This window comes from Miniopterus natalensis, chromosome 5 (assembly GCF_054644295.1).
Source record: "Miniopterus natalensis isolate mMinNat1 chromosome 5, mMinNat1.hap1, whole genome shotgun sequence".
In the NCBI taxonomy this organism is placed as follows: Eukaryota; Metazoa; Chordata; class Mammalia; order Chiroptera; family Miniopteridae; genus Miniopterus; species Miniopterus natalensis.
In genome coordinates, this window is record NC_142085.1 from 33436237 (window position 1) to 33464150 (window position 27914).

A 27914-nucleotide genomic window follows, 5' to 3' on the forward strand; every position below is an offset into this window, starting at 1 on the left:
GTGGTGATTGTTGGGGGATGGGTGGGTGGAGGTGGAGGAGGGTATAGGGGATAAATGGTGATGGACCGACACTTGACTTGGGGTGATGAACACACAATACAGTGTACAGATGATGTGCTGTAGAATTGTGCTCCTGAAACCTGTAAAATTTTGTTAACCAGTGTCACCCCAATTAAAAAAAAAGTTTAAATTTAGCATTAGACTTGTGTGTTAGTGGCCAGTTAAAATATCTAGAGACAGTTGGCTATATCTTAAACTCAGGAGAAACTTAGATGAGATATACTAACTTGTGAGCAATTACTTTGTGATAAAAACCATTAAGACAAATGAAATATCATAGGGAGGTATAGAGTTAGAAGGAAAGAGTGTAAAAGGCAGTATAAAGGGTCTCACCAGTACTTAAAGAGCAGAGGAAGAAATTAAGTAAATTCTGCAATATCATGCAAGAACAAATTTGTCTCAGTTTTCTTGGAACTTTATATGTTTTAATACTGACAATCCCATGTCCTGGGAACCCCCCCTTAGTCCTGGGAAAACTGGAATGGTAGGTCACACTAGAACTGGTAAATTTGACATTCGAAAGTGAAAATCCAAAAAAGAATATATAAGCAAGGAAAAACTGTGTTTATACAAATAATATTTATAATACTGTGGAAGGTGACATTATTAGAAATAAATTTAATCCAAGGACCTAAACTGAGTGCAGTGATAGAAAACTATTCAGGGGAAGCTGTTTATAGAGCATGCTTAAGTAAGGCTCTGAGAAGAGGTGACATTAAGGAAAGACTTGAAAGATGAGAACTGGGCCTTGTAAAGAGCCATCAAAAGGAGATACCAGGCAGGATGGTATGTGCAGTGGTCTTTATAGGAAAACCAATGTAAGCTGTGTGGGGAACTAAAAGAAGGTCAGAAAAGAGTGAGGAGGAGGAGAGCAATGGACAGGGCTGATGAGGTAAACAAGGGCTCCATCGTAGAATCCTTTCTGGCCTTTGGATTTTATGCAAGACCATTAAGAAGCCCTTGAAGCAGTTCAAAGAAGGGGGAATCGTAATCCAATGTAGTGAGGCAAATGGTTTAGGCAAAACATTACGGTGGCTTGGACTCTGCTGGTGGCAATAGAGATGGAGCAAGTGGAAGGTGGTCATGAAGTTTTGGAAGCAACTAAAGATAAGAGGAGCTTTGGTGCATAATGAAGGGAGGAGAGTCCAAGTCACGTGTGTAAATCTTTAATATGCTTAATAGGTCTTCTGTTCACTGAATACCTAATGTGCAGGTATGTTTTCCCACAAAGTATTACGCAACTTACTGTGTACACAAATGTTTCTTCAGTGGCATATGTAAGTAAAATTTTTAGAAATCTCAGTTGTATTACTCTAGGTAATTGTATAGAACTTTAAATATAGAAGGGGAAAATTATGAAAAGTAAAAGTAAGTAAAAATTGAAACATTAGATTTTGCCATTTAAAATAATTTTTTGTGATTTTTTTACTCTGATTTTCTGTTAAGATATAAGATTTAATAATCTTGTAGGTGTTTGAATACACTAGAAGAAGTAAATTTAAAAAAATATACTAGACAAAAAAATTGCTCCTTTTTGAAAGATGTCTCATTTACTGAGTAAAATTCAGCCAAGAAGAAAGTGAACATGTTTTCATAGGCAAAGGCTCTTTTAGCCATATATTTGATTATGAATGAGGATATTATTCAGAGACAAGCAGCCTTTTCTATACTATTTTTAGGCACATGTTTATTTCAAAATTGCTATTAGTTTTATTTTTTTGTTAAGTTTAACATTTGTCTTCGTCCAACAATAAGAGGTGTTGTTCAATATAGATTTATTATCACCTGTGGTAGGGATCATATTGAGCAGGAATAATAGAAAAAAGAAAAGATCCAAGTAAAAATATATGTTTTTATCTTTTAGAATTAAGTAAGTACAGACAGTAACTTAAAAATAGATAACACTAGGAATGCTGACATTTCCAATTTATGGTTACAATTAGGAAGTGTCAGAATTTTAAAAAATTGTGTGGTTTTTGCAAGTCTTCATTTTTTTAAAATGTGATTTGCTGTTTTACGCAAATCATTCAATGCCAGTTCACAAATCTTACAAAGCCCCTATTTCTGCTGTAACTATTTTAAGATAATATTGTATGTTTTTCTGTCTGAGTGCTCAGAAGAGAAGGTGCTTTCTTTAACTTCTTGGGAGCTAAAAGAGTTTAGATCTGTAAGAGTAGAACTGTGATAATTTTACATGTAACAGTTCTGTCCTATGGAACTTGACTAGTTATTAATTTAACCAAGTGCCCCTTGTTGTCTAAATTAGGTCCTCTGTTAATGATCCTCTGAGCAGTTCCTATGTTGGTGACTCTGACATTGGAGGACTGTGTCCTTTCTATACAGCCGTGTCTTTTGTTCTTGTGATTAGAAGATGTGTTAGCCAAATGTAGTTTTTTCCCTTCCTGTGGAGAGCATCTGACTTGAATCCTATTTTTTATTACCTTGTTGATTCTGTCAGAAGGCCTAAAGGTCACTTTTATCTTAAGCCTGGGACCAGCCCCAAGCAACCAGCTCAATGGATCTCCATTTTTTCAGATTCCTTGGGCTGATCTTAAGACTAATATTTATCCACATTTACCCATAGGAACTAAGTATTTTCAAAAAGATATGCTGAAAAAACTAAGGTTTTACCAGCCCAGCAGACTTTCAATTGAGTTCATTTAATGGCAACTTTCATGAAGACACACAACATGGGCAACAGCTGAGCTTTGATGATGTGGGTGCATTTGGCCTACATATGGCAGACAAGACATGAATCCTGGTAGTGACTTGCCCCATGGTCACTTGGCAGGAAAGAGGCATACCTAGGTCTGGAATTCAGGTATCTGGATTCATAGTACAGGATGGATTCAAAATATGCAGCTAATCTATACTATTATCGAGAAGAACTTTGCAATTTCTTAGGGAGTAATGGATAAACTCTAGCTTTAAGGGTTGAACCATGCATTTTTAGTCCTTGCTCTGGTACTCACTCACTGGGTTGATATCTGCCCAGGTGTTTTACCTTCTTAAATCTTAGTTTTCTCATGTGGAAAATAGGAACAATATCGTTTCTAGTTATCTCTTTGGGAGTTTTTAGGGATGAAAGGAGAGAAAATACATAAGTTATGTATAGGTACTATAAAATATTCCCATGTGCTGCTAAAGTAACAGTGAACAATCTCTGCATTATTTATTATTTCACCCATTTAACAAATATTTACCGAGCTCTTACAGTATGCTCATATTGGCATAATTTAAAAGACCTTTTTTGGCCAATTTAGTCAAAACATATAACGGCATCTTTTCTTATCTATTACTATTTCTTATTGAAAGAAGTGGTGTAAAAAGGCATTGGCACATGTTTAAAAATGATAAACCCCACCACACACAACCCCATCATATATCAAATGCTCCATACTGTGCTTGAGTAGAGAGGCCAGGAAATGTATATTTGGAAAATTTCCCCAAGTTATCTTGACATTCCCTCCTAATTTAGAACCACAGGTATGTACCACTGAGATGCACGATAAAAATGATTAGCTCGGGTGAGTGATAATTTCATAAATCAAAATTAATATCAGCACTGAAATGGACTTCTTTTCCAAAACTCATGTAGAGTGGATGCAAAGGAAAATATTGGCAATATTATTATTAGAAAGTTGCTGTGCCTTGGGGCCCAGCTTGGTGACTCTGTGAATCACTGCTATTGCCTCTGCTCTTCTACAGTCTTTGGTTCAGGATGAGAATGGTCTGTCTGTGCTAGGAAAATTGATGATTGTTGTGCCAAAACAGGAAGCTTATAGCCAAGGGAAAATCTGTACCCACTGGCTACTTCTGCACTGGTATTAGAAGGAAGGTATTAAGTCAAAAGAAAAGATCATGCCCAGGACGTTGGGCAATCTATGCAGTGAATAAATGTTTGTTTAGTAAAACATGATTTTGGTAGGTAAGTGAATGCACTCATTTATAATGCATATAGCAAATATTAAGCCTTGTGAATGTGCCTAGGATATCTTCAGTGATTTTAGATAGCATCACTAGTAATATATAATTGAGGTCATTGGTTAGACATTTTTAGAACATGACATACTGAAGCAGACCTTTTAAGTCATATTTAACTCTGGGTAATATTAAATAAGATTTCCATTATTTTTAAATGACATATATATATATGACATTCATTCATTCATTTTTACTCATGTATTCAACAAATATTAGAGACTTTGAAAACATTTAAGAGGATATAGCTTAGTTAAGCTGACATACAGTAAACAGATAACTACAACAAAGTTATGATGATAAGGCTATGAAAGAACTTAGAGATTGCCATGAAAGAATGGAGACATCTAACTTAAAATTGGAGGTCAGGAAAAGTTGTTATAACCAGTAATGCTTGGCATTTTATCATATTTATGTTAACAATTATATGCTACCTGATATTTTTCTGCAATTCTTTAAAAAATATTTACTGAGCCTAAACCATGCACCAGATACTGTACTAAATGAGAGGATAAGGGACGGAAGCCCTCTCCTCCTACCCTCCAATAATGTTAGGTATAGGATCTGCCCTCAAGCAGTTTATAGTTTAATTGTGGAAGACGAGCGGTGGATGGATGGATGAGTGAGTGGATGAGTGAGTGGGTGTGTAGATTGGATAAGTTGGTGGCTATGTAAGTATGAAAGATAGCTTACAATCAAATAAATAATAAAAGTTAAGTGAATTACTTAAAAATATATGTGAAATTTCCTCAAAGGGGGGTAATAGATATATAAATAATTGTGGCTGGCGTGGTATGCAGTCAGGAAAAGCTACAGAAGGAAAAGAAGAACTTTATCTTTTCTTCAAGAATGAGTTGTAATTAGAAAGCACAGTTTAGGACATTCCTGACTGAGAAAATGACTTGGGTAAAAAAGTTCAGAGTGAAAATGAAGCAGTCAGGCAAAGGAGGCATTGAATATATATAACCTGGTTTGAGCAGCATATCTTGCAAGAGAGTTGGGGAATATAAACCTACAAAGGAAGGCTGGGACCAGTTAGTACATAAATATCCTTGCAATCCAGGCTCAGGAAGCTGTTTTTACTCTGAAGGAAGACAAGGAAGTACCTGGACATGGAGCTCCCCAGTTGAGAGCAGTATTTCAGGATGATACATTTTCAGAAGTTTGCATGATGGATGATAATAGGGCATTCCTGGAGAGAAAGAGGCCAATTAGTAGGTGACTAAAATAGACCAGACATAGTTAATAATAGTAAGAATAATGATAGTGGTTACAGAAGAAATGGATGAGAGAGGCACCTGGAAGGAGAAAGCAGCAGGCTTTAGTGACTATAGCAAAGCGAATGCAGCATAGAAAGACTTAAAGAAAAAATGTCCAAGTATTTGAGCCTGGGCAAGTTAATGAAAAAATAAGGAAGTGGAAAAGGCATGTAGCTCTAGGGGTTATATTCCCTAAAGTATGCACATCTTTTCTGATGCCGTAGAGAGATCACAGGAAAGAAGACCCTGGCACAATGCAGAGAACTGTTTCATGTTGGAGCATCAAAAAGGAAAAGAGCACACATTGACATTTTCTAACCTCTCACCAACTTTTATTGTACAGAAGGTTGGAAGAGTGTCTGGTTTTAGCTCTTTACAGTTCTCTTTCAACTGTGGTAACTATATAACTGTAATTATATCCTATTTCGTTTTAGGCACTTCATGTGCATTTAACTCTCACAAAACTTTATAAAATACCATTATTATCTTCATTTTACAAATAAGGAAACTGAGGCCCAGAGACGTAAATTACTTGCTTATGCACATACACCCACTAATAGTGAAGCCAGGATTTGAAACCAGGCGATCTGACCCTCAAGCCTATGCTCCAGACCTCAGTGATCCAAGTGAGGGTCCATTGATGTTTAACTTCTTGCTCAATCCTGGGCTACGCTCTAGAAGGGCTGGAAGACAAGAACGCCAAAGGGTTCTTGAGCCAAAGATTCACTCTAGTTGGGAGCATGGTGGGCATGATAAGTAACTAGTGAGTAGTAAAGTCACACTCTTCATGGGATTCACCATAAATTGGGACAATGCATGGAGGATATAAAATGTTATAGAAGTAGAAGAATGTACAAAATGGCTATCAGTGACCTCTTGCATGTAATTTCCTTATGTATGAAATAAGCAGGCTCTTCTTTGTTTTGCTTGCAGAAAGGGGGGTTGATATTTAATTTAAAGATGAACTCTTGCAACACTTTAAAAGTATACTAGTTATTTGTCAATAAATTGTCTGCTGCGCTTGGGACATGTTTTCTTTGATTGCTTTAGTTGATTTAAAAAGAAAAGCTTCAATACGTTAAAAAAAATTGTATCTTGATTCCTCACCTGCAGTGTTCACTACTTGAAGGTAGAGACTGTATTTTATGAAAGTCATTAGTCTACTGTAACTTGTAATACTATACTATACCATTGGAACTTGATATAATTTGCTTTCTTTTGATTTGAACTATGCTTTGATTTAATTTGAATAATGAGTACCAATTGGCAAATGATTCCAAGACAGATTCTGTTATTCCCTTTTTCATGAATGGTAAACTGAGCTGATGAACATTACGAAATGGAGAATGTGGAGAATCAGGTTGGAGAATGAAAGCCTCCTTCATTTGTCCCTTAAGTTTTTCTAACTCTACCTTTCCATACAAGACCAGAGAGCTATCTCCACCATCTGTTATCCTTTGAAGCCTTAAAAGTGTTAGAAGAGTTGAGCTGGTCCTTTCTAGTGTCATTTACTGTGATAGCTCAAGGGATAGTCTTGGACCATATTATGAGAAAAGTTCAGGCTTGGAAAAAGTGTGACTTTGGGATGGATATATATATATATATATATATATATTGTGTGTGTGTGTGTGAGTGAAAATAAAATTTAAGTTTTTTTGCAACTGTGTTTAGTGGGCACTTAATTTTTCTTTTTTAAAAAATATGTTCTTATTGATTTTTAGAGAGAGAGGAAGGGAGAGGGATAGAGAGAAACACTGATGAGAGAAACATCATCAATCACCTTGTCTCCTGCACGCTTCCTACTGGGGATTGAGCCCCCAACCTGGGCGTGTGCCCTGATCGGGAATTGAACCGTGACCACTTGGTTCATGGGTCACTCCACTACTGAGCCACTCCAGCCCAGCTAATTTTTTGCTTTTAACAAAGGGGGATCTCATTTACCACTGTTACTGTCCACAGCAGCCAGCACAGTTATCTTCTACATAAGGCACTCAAGTACACGTTTGGTTCTGAATAAGACAGACCTGAGTTCCCTGTCTTCTACATCACAACCCACCAACACAGGGACAGTCACACACACCCATCCTTCTTCACCTTCTCTTGCTATTGTGCCACTTCAGTTCTTCCAGTTATCCAGATGGGAAACCCCTGAGTCATTTTCAACCCCTCCCTTCCTTGTGCTTCCTACATGTGATGTCACTGTGTCCTGTCAGCTCTATTTCTGAATCCTCTCTCACATCTGTTCCTTCTTTCTAGTCTCACTGCCATACTCTTATTTCAGACTCTTTCTCTTTTACTTGGAGTTGGACACCCCATTGGCCTCTGTCTAGTATCCACTCACCAGTCTAAACCGGCCTGCCCAGCTCTGGTCCGAGCAGCTGCTCTCTCAGAGGCCTTCAGGCTTAATGGCCCATGAATAAATTACTGTCCAGTGCCTGGCTGTCTTATCTCCCACAACACCTTCTTCCAGTCATATGTTTTACAAAACTGCATTATTCCTCACTCACTAAAGATGTTCTCCACTCTTTTTTCCATCTGGAGCTTTTGCCCCTACTGGTTTCAGGATCTAATTTTCTCACCCACCCCACTTTCAAGTCTCTGCTCACATGTAATTTTCTTCAAAACTTGCCTGATCAACAATCCCACCAGAATTTATTTCTCTGAACTTTTGTTATATCTGCCTTACTTGAAGGACATAGCAGTTTCCACCTCTTATTTGTATATATGTTTTAGATCTGCTGTGATTTTTATGAGTTCCATTTTCATTCATTTTCCTTTAATTTTTGTAGAAGAGAGTCAATGGTTCTTAAGTGGGATTGGAGCCAAAATGAAACCACACGCAGCATGCTCATGGTCCCCCTCTCTCTTTCTATCTTTTAATAAAATATTAAATTTGGAGGTTACATTTTACAGGGAAAGGCTCAGTATTATATGGTCAGAACAAAAGGGCTTTTGCTGGCATGAACTGAAAGAAGATGAAGAAATTAGCCAAAGAACATATATGCATAGGCCAAGTACATGTACACAGACAACGGTGTGGTGATGGCCAGAGGGGGTCGGGGTAGGCGGGGCTGGGTGGAGGTAGTAAAGGGTGGGGAACACGGGGGACATCTGTAATAGTGTCAACAATAAAAGAAACATTTGCTGCATAAATTTTATATTTACTACCCCAAGTTTTTGTGCGGTTAACTATATATAAAGTTTAAGGACAGATATGAAGCTTCTAATCACATAGCAAATTATTCTGTGTATTCTTTTAAGATCTTCTTAAATTCCATTTTCATTATTTTACTTTCTGATTCAAAAATATATTTTGCTTTGCTCTTGCAGATCAAGGTAAGCCTAAAATCCATCGTGGCATTTCCTCATCTTTATTCATTTCTATTATGTCTCTCTTGCTCACAGGTTTCTTCATGCTTTTAGTAACATGTCAAAACTCATAAAACATCTTAATTTTACTTATTAGTTAATTAATTATAAATAGCTGTTGGTCATTTTAAGCAGCTCTGATTAGAATCTATTAGAGACAAGGAGACTGTATTTATAATGTAACATTAGATTTCTGCAATGTGTTTATATCTGAGCTTGAGAAGGCAAAAGGGCTTGAAAAACATCTCTATTCTGAAACCTTAAGTAATTCTTGGATGACATGGAGACACCGAAAGGAAAATAGGAGGCAAATGTTGCGAATATGCCCAGAAGGATTCAAAGCCGATGTAAAGAGCAATGATATTTGAGGGACTAGGAGGAGAAAAGAAAGAAAAACTATTGTTGGAGTTTCACCATAAGAGATAAGGGTGTGTCTCTACCTTGTACAGAAACAACAAATGCACATGCTCCTGGAAAGATAAGTGGGATCCACAGTGACACTAACGAGGACTTTTATCTGGCAGTTGTTGATTTATAAAGCCCTCACTTCATTAAACCTCAGTTAATTTTCTCTCCCAGGAGGAAGGCATTATCTCCTACTTTTTTACTTTGGGAAAACTGATACTCAAACTGGTTTCCAGTAAATGATGGAATTATTGCTCAGAACTTTGACTCCAGTTGTCCTTTCACTTTATTGCACAGGGTGAGTAGGACACTCTGTAAGTTGAACCCCATACGTTCGGGTGGGAAACTTTCAGTGTCTGTCTCTCTGTCTTCATCATCATCATCTACCTATCATCCATCTATCAATATGTAAGCTGACGGGGGTTGTATAAAGGGATCCCAACCCCCCCCATTGCTCCCCACCATGTCTCTAATCATCCACATTCCCACCCTCACCCTCCTTTACACAGACACTTATACTCCACCAATGCAGACTTAAAGTTGACCAACGCACAGTGGGGTGCGTAGAGGTGGCCCATACCAGTTCCTGAAAGCCGACTGTTAAATTTTCAAAAATGTTGCAAGCTATTTAAAATAAATTATATAAACTTACCTTAGGTACTTTGAGGTGGTGAACACACAATACAATATACAGATGATGTATTATAGAATTATATTCCTGAAACCTAAATAATTTTATTAACCAGTGTCACCCCAATAGATTCAATAAAAAAGAAAAAAATGTAGTAAATCACATTTCCTAATTATTTTGCTACATGTGACTATGCTCTCGAGTTGTTCACATGCAGTGTATCTGCATAATGGAAATACTATATGATGAGCATATTGCAGTAGCGCTTATTTTACCGCCTCACGTTAAAGTGACATGGCATTTGTTATTTGCCATGGCGGGAGTATTTATACAATGGAAATCAGCAAACTCTATAAATCAGCACTTTTGTTGTTGTTTGTTTGTTTTGGAGAAACTGTAGTGCATTTATCAACAAAGCACTGCAAACACTTTCTGTTTGTTCTTTTTCTTGTGTTGGTAAATGCTCGCTTCTGAGCCTGGAATGTCCCTTACACTGTCTGACGCACAGCATATGACACACACACACACACACACATTATACACTCAGTAAACTCCTCTTAATCTTTTTTAACTGGTGTGACTCCTTCCCAAAGACTTCCTGGGTCTCACAGACAGAGTTTGTATTTCTCCTTTGCAGTAGTTCTGTAGTGAGGATGCTTTTATTTTAGCACATTTCATCATTTGTTAAATTTAGGATTGTTAGATTTAGCAAATAAAAATTTGAGTATCAGATACAGAATTTTTTTTTTTTTTTTTTTTAGTGTGTGTCCCATGCAATACTTGGGACATACTTTTACTTAAAAAGTATTTGTTATTCATCAGTTCAAATTTAACTAGGTGTCTGTTAACCCTAACTACAACAGTTTGTTTTTTAATTTAATGTTTAATCTTTTTAGTAGAGAGGTACCAGATTTTTATTCCATGCTATCCATAGTGTTTAACACTAAGAATGGATCATAATAAGAAAGTTGTGTTTTTTTTTAATCAAATAGTATCTGAACTGCTCTCCTATCTTATTCCCTACCTAACGTGTATTATTCTCACATGTTCCTGTTGGATGAAATCAGGAAATGTGGAATTTGAAATGACATGGTAAGATTTGTGTTTTATAACATAACTTTAGGTGTCAGGTGGGAAATGGTTTAGAAAGTGGAAATGTTGGAATTAAGGAAACTGGATAGGAAGCTAAAGCACTGGGCCAGATGAGGGATGACAGTGTGTGAACCAAGGAACTGACAGTGCCTCGCAGTAGGGAGGAGAGCATGGATATAAATAACAGTCTGGAGAGAGAACAACTAGACATGATCACTGGATATAGATGTTAAATGAGGAGAAAATAGAAATGACTCTGAAGTTTTCCCTTGAGCGGTGGAGATGATGGTGGTGCCATTAACTGAGAGAGAAATTTAGATGTATAGCAGATTGGGAGCAGTAAGAATAATTGAGAAGTTCAGTTTGGGACATGCTAAGTTTGAAATGCTGTGGCCAGGCATGATATGAAAATAATCTTAGCCACTGTACAGAATGGGCACTGACAGTTAAAATGGGGCACCAACCAATCGGAATGGACAATTTCCATGAACCATAATGCAGTGCTACTGTGGGGTGTCCAATAGGGAATCATAAGTGTGGTGTCTAGAACTCAGAAGAGAATTTGGGCCTGGAGATTTTGGAGCCTTTGACTCAAAAGTGGTATTGGCCCTTGCCAGTGTGGCTCCATTTGTTGGAGCATTGTCCTGTACACCAAAGGGTCTGAGGTTCAATTCCCAGTTGGGGCACATACCTGGGTTGCAGGTTTGGTCCTTGGTTGGGGAGCATAGGAGAGGCAACTGATTGATGTTTCTCTTACATCACTATTTCTCTCTTTCTCTCTCTGTCTCTGTCTCTGTCTTTCTGTGTGTCTGTCTCTCTCTCTCCCCCTTCCTCTCTAAAATCAGTAAACATACCGTCAGTTGAGGATTTTTTTTAAAAAGGGATAGTAATGCTCTGGAGTAGATATGATCACCTATAAAATATTTGAAGAAGAGGGCAAAAGATGGATCCATAGAGTATATTAATATTTACAGGGCGGACAGAAGTCGTAAAAGTAGTAAAAAAGAAAAAGATGGAGTGTTTAGATTTTATGTATGGTAGAGATGATAGATTATCTTGCTTCCACATTTTATCTGATGGGCCAATTTTTATGTTAGAACTGAAGTTGTATAAATCAAGGAGCCTATGTGCAATACCAAGCACCACAGAGATTTGGAGGCTTGACCTTTTGTGCTATGGTAAGATCACCCTTGGTTGGACCTATTGATTGACAGGGGGTACAGAATGTTTTTATCACTCCAGGAAGATCTGCTAGGACTGACAACAAAGATATTCAGGAAGGAAGACTTGTATGCTTATTAATCAGGGTCTCCAAGTTGATTGCCCCAGCAGCCTCTCTGGCTTCAGCCTGTGACTAGAGAAGGAAGGGCTGGAAATAGGAAGTTGCCTGTGGTGTGTCATTGATTGTGTCCTTAGAGGGCTTTTGCTGTTATATTTCTCAAACTTGATGAAAGGAGCAATTTTGAGTTGATGAGAAAGCATTTGCATTTGAACAGTGGGTTGTTCTAGTTCTGTTACTCAAGGAGTTCCTGAGGAAACTAAGACTGCCAGAGTCCATATGGTCTGGAAAAGAACACCACGCTCAAGCTCAAATCTGTGTGGGTCAGCAGACCGCTGGGGTTTTTTTCTTCCAATTCTGAAAGGTTGCTTAATCATTTGTCTCGTTATTGCAAATGTTACAATAATAGTTATAAATGGTTCTTTGCTTCCTGCAGCAGAAAATCTAAATTCTTCCACCTGACATCAAGATCCACACTAGCCTGCCTGCAATAACCCCCCAAATAATTACACTAGCTTTACTGGGTCTAAGTCCCTGATTGTAACATGGGCACATCACGTTTTGTGCTGCCATGCCTTTATCTTATTTTTATCCTCAAAATTCCATCCAGTTTCTTAGAACATTTAAAAAAATCTGTGTACACCCATTGACTTAGTTATCCTATTTATGGGAGTATTTCTAATAGAAATTCGGTGGCAATATGTAGCGATATTGTGTACAAGGATATATACTGCAACAAGTTGGAATATTCACCGGTAGGAAAATGATGGAGTAAATTATGGTACTGCCCTACTGTGGAATCCTTTTAATTGTTTGCAGCTATTAAAAGGAATCAACGTCTTCACCTGCCCCATGGGGGAACCTTGATAAATAAACTTAACACTATGATTGGCCTACAACAAACTTAAAAAGAAAATTAGCTATTACTACCACTATTATATCTGTTATTAGAAAGCATATCAAAAATACATTTTAAGTGAATAAAGTATTTTCTGTGTTACCATCTACATATAGGATCCAGCTGTTAATACATTATCTTATATATGTGCCTAAACAAATTATTACAATTATTGAACTACTTGTAAAGCATAGATGCGAGTCTAGCAAAAGGGGTCCTGAATCTGAGCAGCTGATTTTCTAACAGCTCAATATGAACCCTGTACTTAAGTGTGTGTACAAACAATGGAAGAAGCACTGAAGAATACACTCATAATTGTCAATGGTGGTTCATTGTATAAGTGGCACTGGAGTGGAGGAGAAGCCTATTCTACTTGAGCATTGCTCTTGTTTGAATTGTCATAATAAGCATGTGTTACTTTTGTAATTACAATGACTGACGTGAAAAAGAATACTTCTCTAGAACAGTGACTAGCGCACAACAGGTGCTTGATATTTGGTAACTATTATTGCCCTCATTATAACTGCCTCAAGTTCATTAGATCTAGAAATCTTCCCTGACGACATCTACCATATCCTTTGGACCACTGAAACTGATACGTACCTCTTATTTACAGTACATTTAAATCCATGTAAGAGGCTTTGTTCTCTAAGGCCTTGTCTGCATGAAAATTTTGTTATGTTCCAAAAGTATAGTATTTTTAAAAATAGAGTCACACTTTATACTTAACTTCACATAGTATCAGAAATTTATTACAAACAAAACAAATTGTAATCAGTTTATTCCAAATGAATAAGAATTCGAGCCATGGGTTCTTAATTACATTTGGTGGCGATCACTGATTGATTAATTCATTCAGCAGATACATGTGGAGCATCGGCTGATTACCAGTCACCTATGCCAGGGTCGAGGAATTCAACAGTGAACATATAGAGAAGGCGTGTGCTGTCATGATTTTGTTTCTAGAGGGGGTGACACTCAAACTTATATAAATATACATTTGTGTATATATATATATATAAATAAATAGATAAAATCATTAGAGGAGGTGATGAGAGCTAGGAATTTAATGAATAGGGTGCTATGATAGAAAATAACAGAGGGGCCTACTTTAAATACAGAGATCAGAGAGGACCTCCATGAGAGACCTAGAAGCTGACAAATGGGAGAAGCAGTCTGAAAAGCTGGGACCTGGCTGTCCCCAGCAGGAGGGGCAGCAAGCTCCCAAGTGGGAAGGAACGGGTTCTGTGGTCCAGGGCGACCATGGCACTCTAGTGGAGTTACAGAGGCCTAAAGTGAGGTTGGAAGAGCAGACCTAGGCCAGGTCTTGCAGGACACAATATAAGGGCTGGGCTTGTTCCAAGTTTGATGGTGATGCTCTAAGGATAATAACATGTATTAATAATATTAGGCCATATTCTTATAAGGCTCCATGAAATGTACTTTAAAACAGTTAAGATAACACAGAGTGCTATCACATCTAAGAATACTTTAAAATATATTTCTGTACAAAATCTTACATGTTGATCATAAATAATATTCTAGGAACTAAAATGAATACAAAAAAAAAAGCCCACAGTGGGTCTCTTACAAGGTCAAAATTACCACCCTCAACAAAATTCCGTTTCTTTTATCCGGAGCTCTTTTTTTCAAGCCATACTGAAAAGAATATAGTAACTGCTTTATTTTTATAAATGACTTCCTTTAAATTGCAGACTTTATTTTTGAGACTGCCTCAAGACTACGTGAGTCACTTGTCTTTTTATATTAGAAAGAAACTTTTAAATTTCTAACAGAATTTTATGTCAATTTACCCAGAACATCTGAACGTGTTTTAAAAATGTGTAATGTTGTTCCATTTACTTTCTTATTTATTTGACTATGTCTTTTTTTAGTAGTACATCCTAAAACCCAAATCCTTTGTACTTTTTTTAGGCCGTACAAATGACTGCGTCTATAATGAATATCCCCAAAGTCGAGTGTAGTCATTCAGCATTCATTTTCTCACCAAAGATGAGCCCATGCTGTGTACCAAGCACTAGGCATTAGTAAGGGGTAAAGGAGTCAGAGGTGACATCAGATACCCGGTCCCTACCTGCCAGGATGTTCAGTTTAGTAGCAGAGTTTCAGTCTGGTACTCAAGTGAAAAGTAGAGCCTATAATATTTTACCTACCAAAAAAAGGGGCAAACAAAGCAACGTCGGAATTTAGGGAAGCCACAGATCAAGTGGAGTAAATTGTAATGGGAATTTACAGAATGAAGCAATTACTTCTAGCCACCAAACCACAAACAAAGGTAAGTTAACCTGTTCATTACTCGCTACTCCTAACAGGATATTAAATAAAGAAGTTTAAAGGATTATCCAATCCAGCCTCCTTGCTTAAGAGGTGACATGGAGATTCAGCGAGGTCAAATTAGAATACTGCCCAGTGTTACCCAGGGACACTGTGCTGAAAGCTCGAGGTTTCCCTGACCCGCAGAGCCACGTGCTTTTCACCTTAGAGGGACTGTAGGTGCCAGTTCGCAACAGCCATGTTATGTGTAGGAACCAAGGCTTATCCAGAGAATGCGCTTTATTCCTTTTTGATTTTGAAATAATGACATTTTATTTTCATTGGACTGCTAATTGGAATTTAAATGAGCAAGTGCACTTTAATCAGATTGTTCTTATCTAAATACACAGAAGATGGTTAAGGAGAAATTGGATTTAATAAAATCAGTTGAGATGTCGATTAGTCACATGTAAAGCTGCTTCGTGATGTTCAGGTGGGTACAGCACCAGAGGGCCCTGTAAAGAGAGGTTTCTGAGCCTTAATCCCCAATGTTTTAAAAGTAGAGAAAAAAAGACAGTTCTGCCTACAGGTCTCAGATATGAACTTGCCACAAGGCCTCTCAAGGCGTCTTTGTTCTGTGACTTTGTTTACATTTCTGTCATCTTTGTTCTCAGCGTTATGAGGAGAGGGAAAGCTCCAGGTGGAATCTGTGCTGATGTCTGTTCTCAAGCCCAAAGTTCATGACACGCAGAATAGAAACATAAACAGGAGTGCGTTATTTTGATGTGATTGGCATCTTCTGGTTGAATATTTCTTAAATGAGGAGACTTCCTGCTTAGAAATCAATCACCATGTAAAAGGTCTCTGTTTCTTCTTCCTCTCTTTGGTAAAAAATAACAAAGCAATCACAGATTAGTCTAGCTGGCATGTCCACTTGGAGCTTCTGGAGTGAAAGCTTTGAATAAGTTGGAGATTGAATCTATATAAATATTCTTTTTCAGGTTTATAATTGTTTTCAAATTATAAACTTTATACAGTTTGGTACATAGGGGATTCTGTCTAAGTTTTCATATAATGGTGGGATGGAGGCTATTTCCTTATAGTTTTTAAAACTGGATTTCTTATGAAAATTATGGCTTAGATACACTCATTATATATTATTTAAGTTAAATGGTCACAGATTAAATTTTTTACATTGTCATTAGTTAGATGAACACTGTTCAAGAAATTTTGATAGTCAGCATTTCCATTATGATTTTAGTAAGTGCTTTATTTTCTAAAAAATGATTCTCCAAGTGACTCTATTTAAAGGCATTAAACCCTAAGTCAGATGGAGAATGATTAGTGAGGGGTAAGTTAATTTTACCAGTACAGCTTGTGAAAGAAGATTGCAACTGGAATCCTCCCAACTACTTTTGTTTCTTTTCACCTCCCTTGTCATTTCTAATATACAGGATTTATGTGGGGAATTCAGTGTTACAACTTTAAACTTGATCTTCAAAAAGATAAATCCAAACCACCTGGGGTTTGGTAAAACATTTTATTAGAGAGAAAGAGAAAAGTGTTTCCAGGAATACATGTAGCAGAAACTATCTTCGCTCTTTACTCTGCCATTTGTTGACACGCCAAATAAATCAACAGCTCAAATAAGGCCCTGGAACTGCTGGATGGTACACGTGCTGATGGCACGTGCCTGCCCTCAAGAAGTTTACAACAGAAGATGCAGCGTGGTATTGATGTGAACAGTCTAATGGGCTTTAGACAGGCCATCCCATGAAGTCATGGGGTATTTGGCTATAGTGTAAATACAGATCTTTAATTGCTCATCAAGGAATGAGCTTAACAGATACCCTCACTCCATTCCTGAGCTTTAGCCAAATGTATTTCTTTTGGACTTAGCTGCTCCATCATCCACTACTGTGCCATGATAACCACCCTCAGGACCTTGTCAGTGTCCCCGACTATTCTTTGAACAATGGAAAGTAAAATGACTTGGAAACAGCAGTTCCAGTTTTTGCCAGTGGGATGAATGGAGATTGTATTTCAGACGTATCTTAATGACTTATTATAATTTCTCCCTTAAATTATGTTCCTTGCATTCCTCTGTCTCCGAAGCTGAACCATGACCCTTAGTGCCCAGGAAAGGAGGCTGTGGGTATGCAGCTACTACAAACATTTCATTTTTCTGCCTCAGAGCTGACACTTTTATTATTATCTTCAGCAAAGAAACACCTTTGAAATAGAGGCTTTGTTAGAAAGAAATAGATTTTCTGAATTATGTCAGGTTCATTAATATATCAAAAACTAAGTTAAGATCATAGAATTTTCTTCATTGTGTAAAACTAATACTCTTTCTTTCATGAAGGTTAAGCCATGGCTCCCTGCTCCTTGGGAAAGAAAGGACATGTGATGTAGGGGAAACCCACTGAGCTACTCCCCAGGTATTATTTTTATAAAGAGAGAAAGAAGATGAGGAACAACTCTGAAAGACTGAGCTTAGACATAAGAGGCACTGCTGAAAATTAAAGAGAAAATGATTTAATTTATAAATGAGCATTTCTAAATTGAATTTCCAGATGTAAAGTTGGTTCTTTAACCATTTCTGCCTCAGACTGCATTTTCACTGTACCCGTAAGGATGAAAGTATTAACTCCTCTTACAGTAAGACAGAATGAACTTAGCCAGACTACTGTATCTTTGGTTCTCAGTTTTCTGTTATGTAATTTGGGGGTGTGCATTTTTACCAGATGATCTCCTGTATTAATTAGCTTGCACTGCCATAGTAAAATACCGTAGTCTGGGTGGCTGAAACAACAGAAGTCATTTATTTGAGGGATAACTGACATACAACATTATATTAGTTTCAGTGGTATAACACTGTATACACTGTGAAATGATTACGATAATATGTCTAGTCACCATCACCATAAAAAAATTACAAAAATACTGTTTTCTAGCCATGAGAACTTTTAAGATGCACTCTCCCAGAAACCTTCAAATACACACTACTTTATCATTGACTGTAGTTACCATGCTGCACACCACATCCCTAGGACCTATTTGTTTCACAACTGGAGGTAACAGCAAGTTATTTTCTCACAGTTCTGCAGGCTGGAAATTCCAGATTAGGGTTTTCAGCATGCTCTGTTCCTGGTAAAGGCACTTTTCCTGGCTTGTAAAAGGCTACTTTCTCACTGTGTCCTCACATGGCCTTCCCTTGGTGCATGTGCATAAGAGAAAGAGAACAAGCTCTCTGATGTCTCTTCTTATAAGAATACTAAGCCTATTGGATCAGACCCCAATCTTATGACCTCATTTAACCATATTTACTTTCTTAGAGGACTTATGTCCAAATACAGCTACACTGTATTTGGGAATAAGAGCTTCAACATATGAATTTGGAGGGGACACAAACATTCATTTCATAACACCTTCAAACCTAAAATTCTGTTTTCATATACTATGATGTTTAAGTCAATCTCAATTTAATAAGGTTGGCTATAAATAACATTCACGTCTAAGTCCAAAACCGTATTAAAAATATTAAAATCTTGCTTCCCCACTAATGCTAAGTGCTTACATTTTATAACTTTAGGTTCTATACTTTTATTATTATGTTTTTAAAACTTGCAACTAGCAGAATCAAACTTAGACCAGTTAAAAAAAGAGCATATATTAGGGGGATTCAGGGATACCTCAAGAAATACCACCAGGAGCCAAGGCTCTCCTTCATAACTGTGCTTTATTCTCTTCTCATTCAATGGTGTGTTTCTTCTGCCACTGTGGATAAAGGTGGCAGAAAATGACATATTCGTCCATGACCATGCCTCACCTCCCAGCCGTAGAGCCCCTGATCACCTGGCTGATGACTAGCATCCCCCTACAGAGGGACTGTGGTGATATAACAGGGACAAAGTGATTTTGAAGACCCACCATGCTGTTGGAGGGGCAGTTCCTAAGGGGAAAAGAAGGAATGTCGCTGCAAAGCTACTTCTAACCAGCCTAATAAAACTGTACTGGGTTTAATTATACAAAGTTCAAATTAATCATGAAAATATAGATCTAACAATTGATAGGCAATAACCTATCAGAGGTAGTAACTGGTCTATCCTCATTAATAAAGTTAAAGTTTGCATAGGGAATGACAGATCCATTTGCATCAATGTGGTTCTATTGGAATTTTAGATTCGTTTTGATAAATCACTTTTTCCCTAGAGCAGTAACAATTTGTCTGAAACACTTCCCAAAGACTGCTCTGCACAGAAAGTATAATACTGAAGCAAATTAATTACTTTTGGGAGGAGGCATAGTTCACTTACATACAATTTTAGAAAAGTGATAAAATAAACTTTTTCATATAAATGAAGAGTTCCATTACATGCCACTAAAACAATTAAACCTTGACATACATTTTCAGTTTTAGCTTCATTTTGGGATAAGAGAAAATAGAAATAAGGATAATATATATTTATAAGCCAGGAGATACTTATGTGCAGCAAGGTTTCTTTGTGGAGATATTCAAAATTCCTGGTTATAAAAAGCAAGCCAGCTAAAATTCAAAAGGAATGCAAAAGCCATAAAACAAAATAGCCATTTAAAATATTTAATGAAGTGTGAACAAAGCTCTTGTGCTTTAAATGGTTGTCCCTTTCATTAATTTCTTCTCTGAAACCTGAACAATTAGGCTGGAATTTTAAAATCATGGCAGAACTTAAATAGCACTTTAGGGAATGAGGTGTTTCAAGAAGGTGTTATTGCATAAGAGCTGCAAACATAAAAATAATTTTATCTCATCACCGAAATCAGGGTGTGCTTTCTATGTGAGATGGGTGAAAAGAGGAGAGGGAAATTTTAAAATAATTATTGGCAGCAGAGCCCTTACAAATATGCATGAGAGAAACTAATGAGGCTACTATTTTAGAACCTCAGGGTTTTTAAAATGCTAACTGAAACTTAATAGGAATTCAAAAGGAGTAAAACATATCTAAGTTGCTTTTTTTTTAATCTATCTTTTATAGTTAGTACTGTACCAAACTTCTCCAGAAAACAAGTAAAACAGTTGCTCTTCTTGTAAACTTCTAATGGTGGAATAATTTTAAAATGTATAGGAATTGAAAGAAGATGCCACTTGTTCATGTTCAGAATTATGGGTGAAAAATATGACACCTACAGTGCGTAATGATGGCTGAGAATTTAGAGAGGCTGCTTTTAGGTTTCCTGGCCCCCCTTTTCAATTTGATGTTAATGCTTTGAATGCTCTACTGTGTTATTTAGAGACATTCATCTGGATTGTTTGGATGTTTAATACTTCTGTTTCTTAAATTTAGAATATTTTGCCCTGACCAGTGTGGCCCAGTTGGTTGGCTGTTGTCCAGTGCATCGGGAGGTTGCTGGTTCGATTCCTGTCAGGACACATGCCCACGTTTCACATGCCCAGCTTGCCTGCTCTGTCCCCAGTGGGAGGCTTGCAGGAGGCAGCCAGTCAATGTTGTGCTCTCACATCAATGTTTCCCTCTCTCACTTCCTCTCTCCCTAAAAATCAACAGACTGTTTAAAAAATTATAATATTTATTGTGGTCCAGGCTTTAGTGGTCTGGCCATTTATTTCCCACTCCCCTGAACGCAGGCTGCCCCTTTCCTGTTCAGTTTTGTGTGCAGCTCACTTTGCTCGGCGCCTTCATCTAGATCAGCGGTCTTTCTTCCTCTCCCTCTCTGCGCTGTTGTTATTCCTATGGCACGCATCACTGCCTTCACTGGAGTGTTTGTTTATTTGTGGTTTGTTTATGGTCTGTCTCCCGCATTAGAATGTAAACTCCGGGAGAGCCAGGAACTCCAATCTCTTCACTGCTGTCTCCCTCATACCTAGACTAATCTTGGTAAATGGCCATTGTTTAATACATTTTTGCTGAAGGAAATGCTAAATAAATAAACCTGTATTTTCCCATTAGTTCATAATATCACATTTATGACATATCTGTCTGTATGTTGATAGTTTTTTAGGGTTTATTTTTATTTCAGGTTGTTTTTCTGCTTGTACCATATTGTTTTAATTACTATAACTTTAAAATATACTTTCACAGTTAAGAAAGCAAATGGTCCCTCGTTTCTTACTATGTCAGTTTCCATGGATGAATACAGCCCAATACTTTGACGAATCTAATGCTCAATTCTATCATATATTTTGATAGAAACTCTAATATAAATAGTTTTCTCAGGTTACATTATATGGATTTGTAGCCTTCGAGGTTTCATGACAGTCAGTAACCGGGGTCGTCCCTCTGGTATACTGGATGGTAGAAGGATCTTATTCTGCACAAAGTGTTGTATAAGAAACTCATATATTTTGATAGAAACTCTAATATAAATAGTTTTAATAACTGAATGGAAAGGAGGTCATGGAAGTCCTCAAAAGAGCTCGAAACACTCATTTTATTATCTTCATATTCCTATTATGTAAGCCGGTCATATCATTTAAAAATCACTAAAAGTTAAAACTGAAGACATAGTAGGGGAGAAATTTGTTAAAGTTTCCCAATGTGTCAGCAATAGACCTGGGGACTAGATATAACACTTCATCTTCTGACCCTTCCTGGTTCACCTTGCTCTACATGCAGTCTCAGTTATAACTTGTAAACTTTCCTACAAATCTGAGTAGGTTAAAAACAGAGAAAAAATTCAAGAAATTAGCATCATCAGGACAATTTTTAATTGAAGTAAAATTGGTATATACCATTTTGTAAGTTTTGGGTATATAGTGTTATAGTCTGATACTTGTATATATTACAAAGTGATTAACATCGTAAGTCCAGTTGCCAGGATTTGACATCTTAAAAAGTTGTTTGAACTCCTTCCTAAAAGCAGCTGTTGCTGAGTCTCCAACAAGAGGAAGAAATATGTTATTAGCAAAGAAATGTTTAAAAATGTATAGAATATGAAGGGTGATATAGCACCCCTGGCACCTTTATAATCAAACTTAGCAACAGTACCCTCAAAGTCTAGAAAGGAAATTTTTTAAAAAGTAGGTTGAAAATAACGTCATAAAGAGAAAATGTTTAAAAATACCTCAGTGGGCAGTGGTGAGAACAAAAGACCAAAGTTGCACGGGGAGGGAGTGCACAGGAGCTCCTGCGGCACTCATATATAAGCAAGCTCATCACCTCAGGCAGGGAAGCCTGCGTGGAAGCCTGAGGAGGAGGCAGTGATAGGGTCGGATTTCACTGAGCAAAGCAAAAAGCTTGTGCATTCAGAAACGAGATCGCTAATAACGCCTGTGGACCCCACAGCGCTGTGTGAACAGGTAACCTGGGCAGAATCAGGCAGGGTGCAACAAAAATAGGATTGGGCAAGATAACAGTGGTTGGCAGATGAAGAAGTTGAAAGTCAAGAGTGCAGGAAAGAAAATAGAACTCACCTGGACTGCTGTTTACCCTTTCATCCAATGACAGAGAAAAGCTAAACGCAGATCAGAAATACCACAAAGGAATAAAGACTCAGGGGAGTAATTGTCCTTGGTCATAGCAGAGCCTGTGTGCCTGAGACTCCTGGCCTCCTCACTTGTGTCTCCATCTCCTGCAGAAACAGGGTCACAGGTGTGATTTCTAGCACCTAATGAGACATCTGCTTTTAAGGCTTCTCCACGGCAGTCTGCCTACTTGGTGGGCAGATCATAAGAGAATTAGCACGACTCAGTGACTGAAGTAGGGGCAGGGATGGGGGAGGACTCAAAAATAGCTCCTAAGGTGATTATGGGGGTGACTGTCCTGTGGGTTGGATGTGGAGAGAATGATCCAGCAATACCCCATGTGCTCAGCCCTTTGATTTTCTTAGTTTTCCTTAATATATGGGGAACACTCAGCCCCCTCACCTAAACTTTTCTTTCTTCACAACATCTCCTTTCTTATATTCTATGGCATCAGACTGTAAGTTCCTTAAGGGTACTGGTCATAGCTGTTTTACTCCCTCTAGCATTTCACAGAATGCTTGCCTGCTTGCCTGTGTAGATAAATAAAAGGATGAGTGAATGAAACAGTTCAGCCATCTTCCTGACTATTTCTATTTCCACTGACTCCTAATTTTGAGCCTGCTAAAATTATGAGATATACCACTTTGCTTGTGGGTATAAATGTATGAGTGTGCGTCATGAGAATTCATCTGGGCTCTCTACCTAAATAATTGCCGCTATACTATGACTCAAACGTGTGCCTCTAACAAAAGTGGTCAAATATTAATTAGATATTTCCACTCATTCTGCACAGCCTTGTACTTTTAATTAACTGTCCACAGTGGCGGTTCTCTTAAGTGATTTGAAGAGTAGCGCCACAGCTCATCCTTCTTCTCTGTACTCCTCAGGAACGAATACTGCGCTCATTAGTGAGTTTTTGCTGATTAATCATTTGCTAGGTGACAGTTTATTGCTTCTAGCTTTTAAAAAACTCATTTACCATTTGAGAAAATTTTACTTATTTTTTTCTTAAATTCAGGCAAGTCAGTAGATAGAACAGTCACTGGGTGCAAAGAAGGCAGAGGGTAATACCCTTCCATTGCTTGCCTCTGTTACAGGCACCCCTGGAACTTACGGCCTCTTGTGCGCTGAGCAAGGCTCTTTTAATCAACATTTAATTCTTCATTTAAAAACATTTGTTGAATGTCTACTCTGAGCTTCATACCAGGGATAAAATAGTAAATTAAACATAGATTTGGTCTCTGCTGATAGTACATGTCGATTAGTGGGAGGTAAAAAAGTTAAGAATATGAGTCAATGAGAAAACTTTAAAAGTCCAGTTCTATGAAGGTAAAGAACACAGGATACATAAATGGAAAGGCTGAGGTAGAGTTGTCAAGTAGTACCTATTCGAGAAGGTAACATTTACGTTGAGTCTTGAAGGATGAATAACTAGCCATTAAAAACAAACAAACAAACAGATAAAAAACAGAAGTGAAGCCTTGTGTAAAGGAAGCAATCCAAGTGTCCATTCTGAGGTATGCAAGAGAGTCCCATGTGTACTAGGACCTGGGAGGAAGTTGGTTTATTTAATGTATACTGCTCAAGAGGAATAGTGCTGCTAGTTGAGGTTGGAGAGATACGTGCAGCAAAATTAAAATAAAGCTCCTTGGCATTGGTAAAGAATCTGGATTCTGTCTGTAATGTCATATGAAGCCCTTTGAGATCTTTTAAGCTAGGGAGTCCCACGATCCAAATTGTCTAAGAAAAGATTGCTTTGTTGAATTTTGGTATTATGGGCTAAAGGGATGAATTATTAAAAGTGTTTAGGTTAAATTGTATGTTGTGAGCATACATTTTATGAAAGTGTGCATTCTGGGGTTATTTGGTTTGGGACATGTTTTGCAAAGGTAACACTGGATTGGAAATCAAGACAGCTGTGTTTCAATTATACCTCTCTCTGCCTGCATAGGTGATGTTGTAAAAACCACTACTTTAGTTGTTAGTTTCTTAAACATTACTAAGATAGTTTTATCCCAATGGTTCTTAAAGTCTCTTCAGGCACTACAGATATGTAAATCCATTCATATGTTGGTATAGCAGTAACACATACATTGGGCCAAGTAGATCTATTTGTAGAATATCTAGAAAATAATCCCAGTGTTATTGGTTCCTATATGGAGACAGGTAACAAATCTTTGAACACTTACCTTTGCTTGAGAAAAGCAGCAATGTAATTTATAAATATTATCTCATACTAAGCACAGGATTTATAACTGCAGTATTTAGAGTACTTTTACTTTACTTCTGATTATTTTAACCTAATTCTTTTTATTCACCAACTACCTATTGAGTGTCCAATGTGCATGTGAACTGTAATGGTTATAATATATAGAACAAGGCAGAGTATGTGACCCTCACAAGTATCTAGAATAGTGGGGAAGACAGACATAGGAGCATATGATGATGATGTAATGTCATTGTTATGTTATAGTGGGAACTGAGTATCCTGAGAATCTAGAAGAGAGGGAAGCAATTTGCCTAAGGATTTTTGTATCCTGAACCCTTGCTGAGCTCATTTGTTAGTTCTAACAAATTTTTTTATGGCTTTCTCAGAATTTTTTGTACAGAACATCATATCACCTGCAAATAGGAATAGTTTTGCATATTTCTTTTCATTGTTTCCAGATGCCTTTTAAAATGATTTTCTTGTCTAATTGCCTGGAATAGATCCTCTAGAACAGTTTTGAACAGATGTGATAAGAGTAGACATCCTTATCATATTCATATCTTGGGAGAAGAACTCAGTCTTTCTCCATTAAGTGTGGTATTAGCTGTGGGTTTTTCATAGATGACATCAGATTGAGAAAGTTCTGTTTTATTCTAGTTTACTGAGTTTTTTTTAATCATGAAAGTTTTTGGATTTTGTCAGTTGCTTTATCTGCATTATTTCTGCAGATATTATTTTTGATCATGAGGGTTTTGTTTTTTATTCTGTTAGTTTAGTATATTACATTAATTGACTTTTAGATGTTAAACCAACCTTGCATTTTTGTAATATTACACTAGTCATGGTGTATAATCCTTTGTATATGCTGCTGGATTCAATTTGTTAGTAATATGATGATGACTTTTGCATATATAATTATAAGGGATTTTGGTCTGAAGTTTTCTCTTTTGAGATCATGTCTTTGTCTTGCTTTTGCTGTCAGGGAAATAATGTTTTAATGCACTCTCTTTCTGCTCTTGTTTTTATTATTTCTTTTCTTCTACTTGCTCTCAGTTTAGTTAATGCCTCTTTTTCTAATTAAGAAACTAGCCCAGCCGGCATGGTTGAGCAGTTGAGCATTGACCTATGATCCAGAAGATCTCGGTTTGATTCCCAGTCAGGGCACATGCCCAGGTTGTGGGCTCAATCCCCAGTAGGGGGCATGCAGGAGGCATCCAATCAATGACTCTCTCATCATTGATGCTTCTATCTCTCTCCCTCCCTCTCTCTTCCTCTCTTTGAAATCAATAAAGCATATTAAAAAAATTTAAAAAAAGAAACTAACCTCCCAGGCTCCTTGTTTTCACAAATACTTTGGTTCTGAGGCAGTTGGTTTTGAAGGCTACTGTGAAGCTAGGAAAAGAAGAATGGGAATAGGGCAAGTGAAAATACCATAAAGTACCATAAATGCCAAGACTTAGTCATTTTTATTGAGTATTTACTTCTGTCGTTGTAAGCTGTGTTAATTTTCAGAATTCTGAAAAAATTATTTTTGACAAGTTTGCCAGTGTTCTCATTGCTTTAATGGATGATATAATTTTTGATGGTCCTATCTCTTACATTCTATAACTGCTTCTTTCTGCTATGTTTCTTTAATGGAATTTGAAAGAAGGAAAATGATCCACAAAACTTTAGAGAGGCATTGGTTGTACATTTATGTGAACACAGTGTAGATGATGATATGATGTAGATAGTCATTACGATCTTTTTCAAATGTCTGTTATGGGGGAAATCAAACATTCTTGACAGTCACTGAGTATGCGCCAATAATGTGGGACCCTGACAATTGTCATACAGTGGGAGTTCTGATTAGTTTTGCTCTAATGAGGAAATTCTAATGTGTTCATGGACTTAACTAAAATATTTCATTTTATTAACTGAGTTGAATCCATTAAATCTGTAAAAAAATGCCTTTGAGAAAAATTCACATGCCAACACACTTTCTAGGTACTGTTATGGTGGCCTGCAGTATAGACATGGGTAGAGACAAAATGTATCACCATGACTGTTACAAGAGAGCAGGCTACCAACTCCTTATGTTAGTGTGTATCACCCATTTTTAGACGCTCTCTGTGTTAATATTAAAATATTTTGATTCAATTATTAACACTTAATTTTATTCTAATGGGAACACATTAAGGATGAGATCTATTTCCTGATGGGAACAGTAGTGGTCATCCCTTACACAGAAGGGTTGCAGTGATAATTTGTTTTTCTGTGATTGAGTGGTGCACAGTTGTCATTATGGTTGACTGCTAAACCTACACTTTGCTTCTTGAGGTGGTATACAGTGCCTCTCTAGATGTGATATTTTCCATATGTGTGTTTTTTTACCCTCACTTGAGGATATGTTTTTATTGATTATTAGAGAGAGGAAAGGAGAGAGAGAGAGAAACATCAATGTGAAAGAGAAATATTGATTGATTGCCTCACGTATGTACCCCAGCTGGGGATTGAACCCACAACCTGAGTATATGCCCTGACCAGGAATCGAACCTGCAGCCCTTCTGTGCAAGGGATGACACTCTAACCAACTGATCCACACTGGCCAGGGCTACTGTTGAGTTAGTTTTAATCCCAACTCTGCCACTTATTAATTGTGTAATGTTGGGCATGTTGTTTAGCTTCACTGTGCCTTCATTTCCTCATCTGTAAAGTGAGGGCAATAACATTGTCTAATAGTGTTGCTAGATGTTTAAATGAGTTAATACACGTAAACCTTTAGAAGAGTGCCTAGCACATAGTAAGTGCTCAGAAACACACTAACAGAATGAACTTGTGCAAAGGTACTTAACCTCACGCTCTCATTTTCACATCTCATGAGGACGAGGCATATGTCATGTGGGTCTTGTTGAAATTAAATGAGATCGTTTTATGTAAAGCTCCTAGAATAGTGCTTGACATGGGATAAGCACTGAATAAGCAGTAGTGTGATACTGTTTTGTCACGCTACTGT

The 27914-nt window shown here is 37.3% G+C and overlaps 1 protein-coding gene across 1 annotated transcript in view; it reads left to right on the forward strand.

Moving 5' to 3' along the window:
* LOC107531619 (regulating synaptic membrane exocytosis protein 1-like) overlaps positions 1 to 27914 on the forward strand; it is a 197725-nt gene that overhangs the window by 75679 nt on the left and 94132 nt on the right. The gene's annotated exons all lie outside the window — the stretch shown is intronic.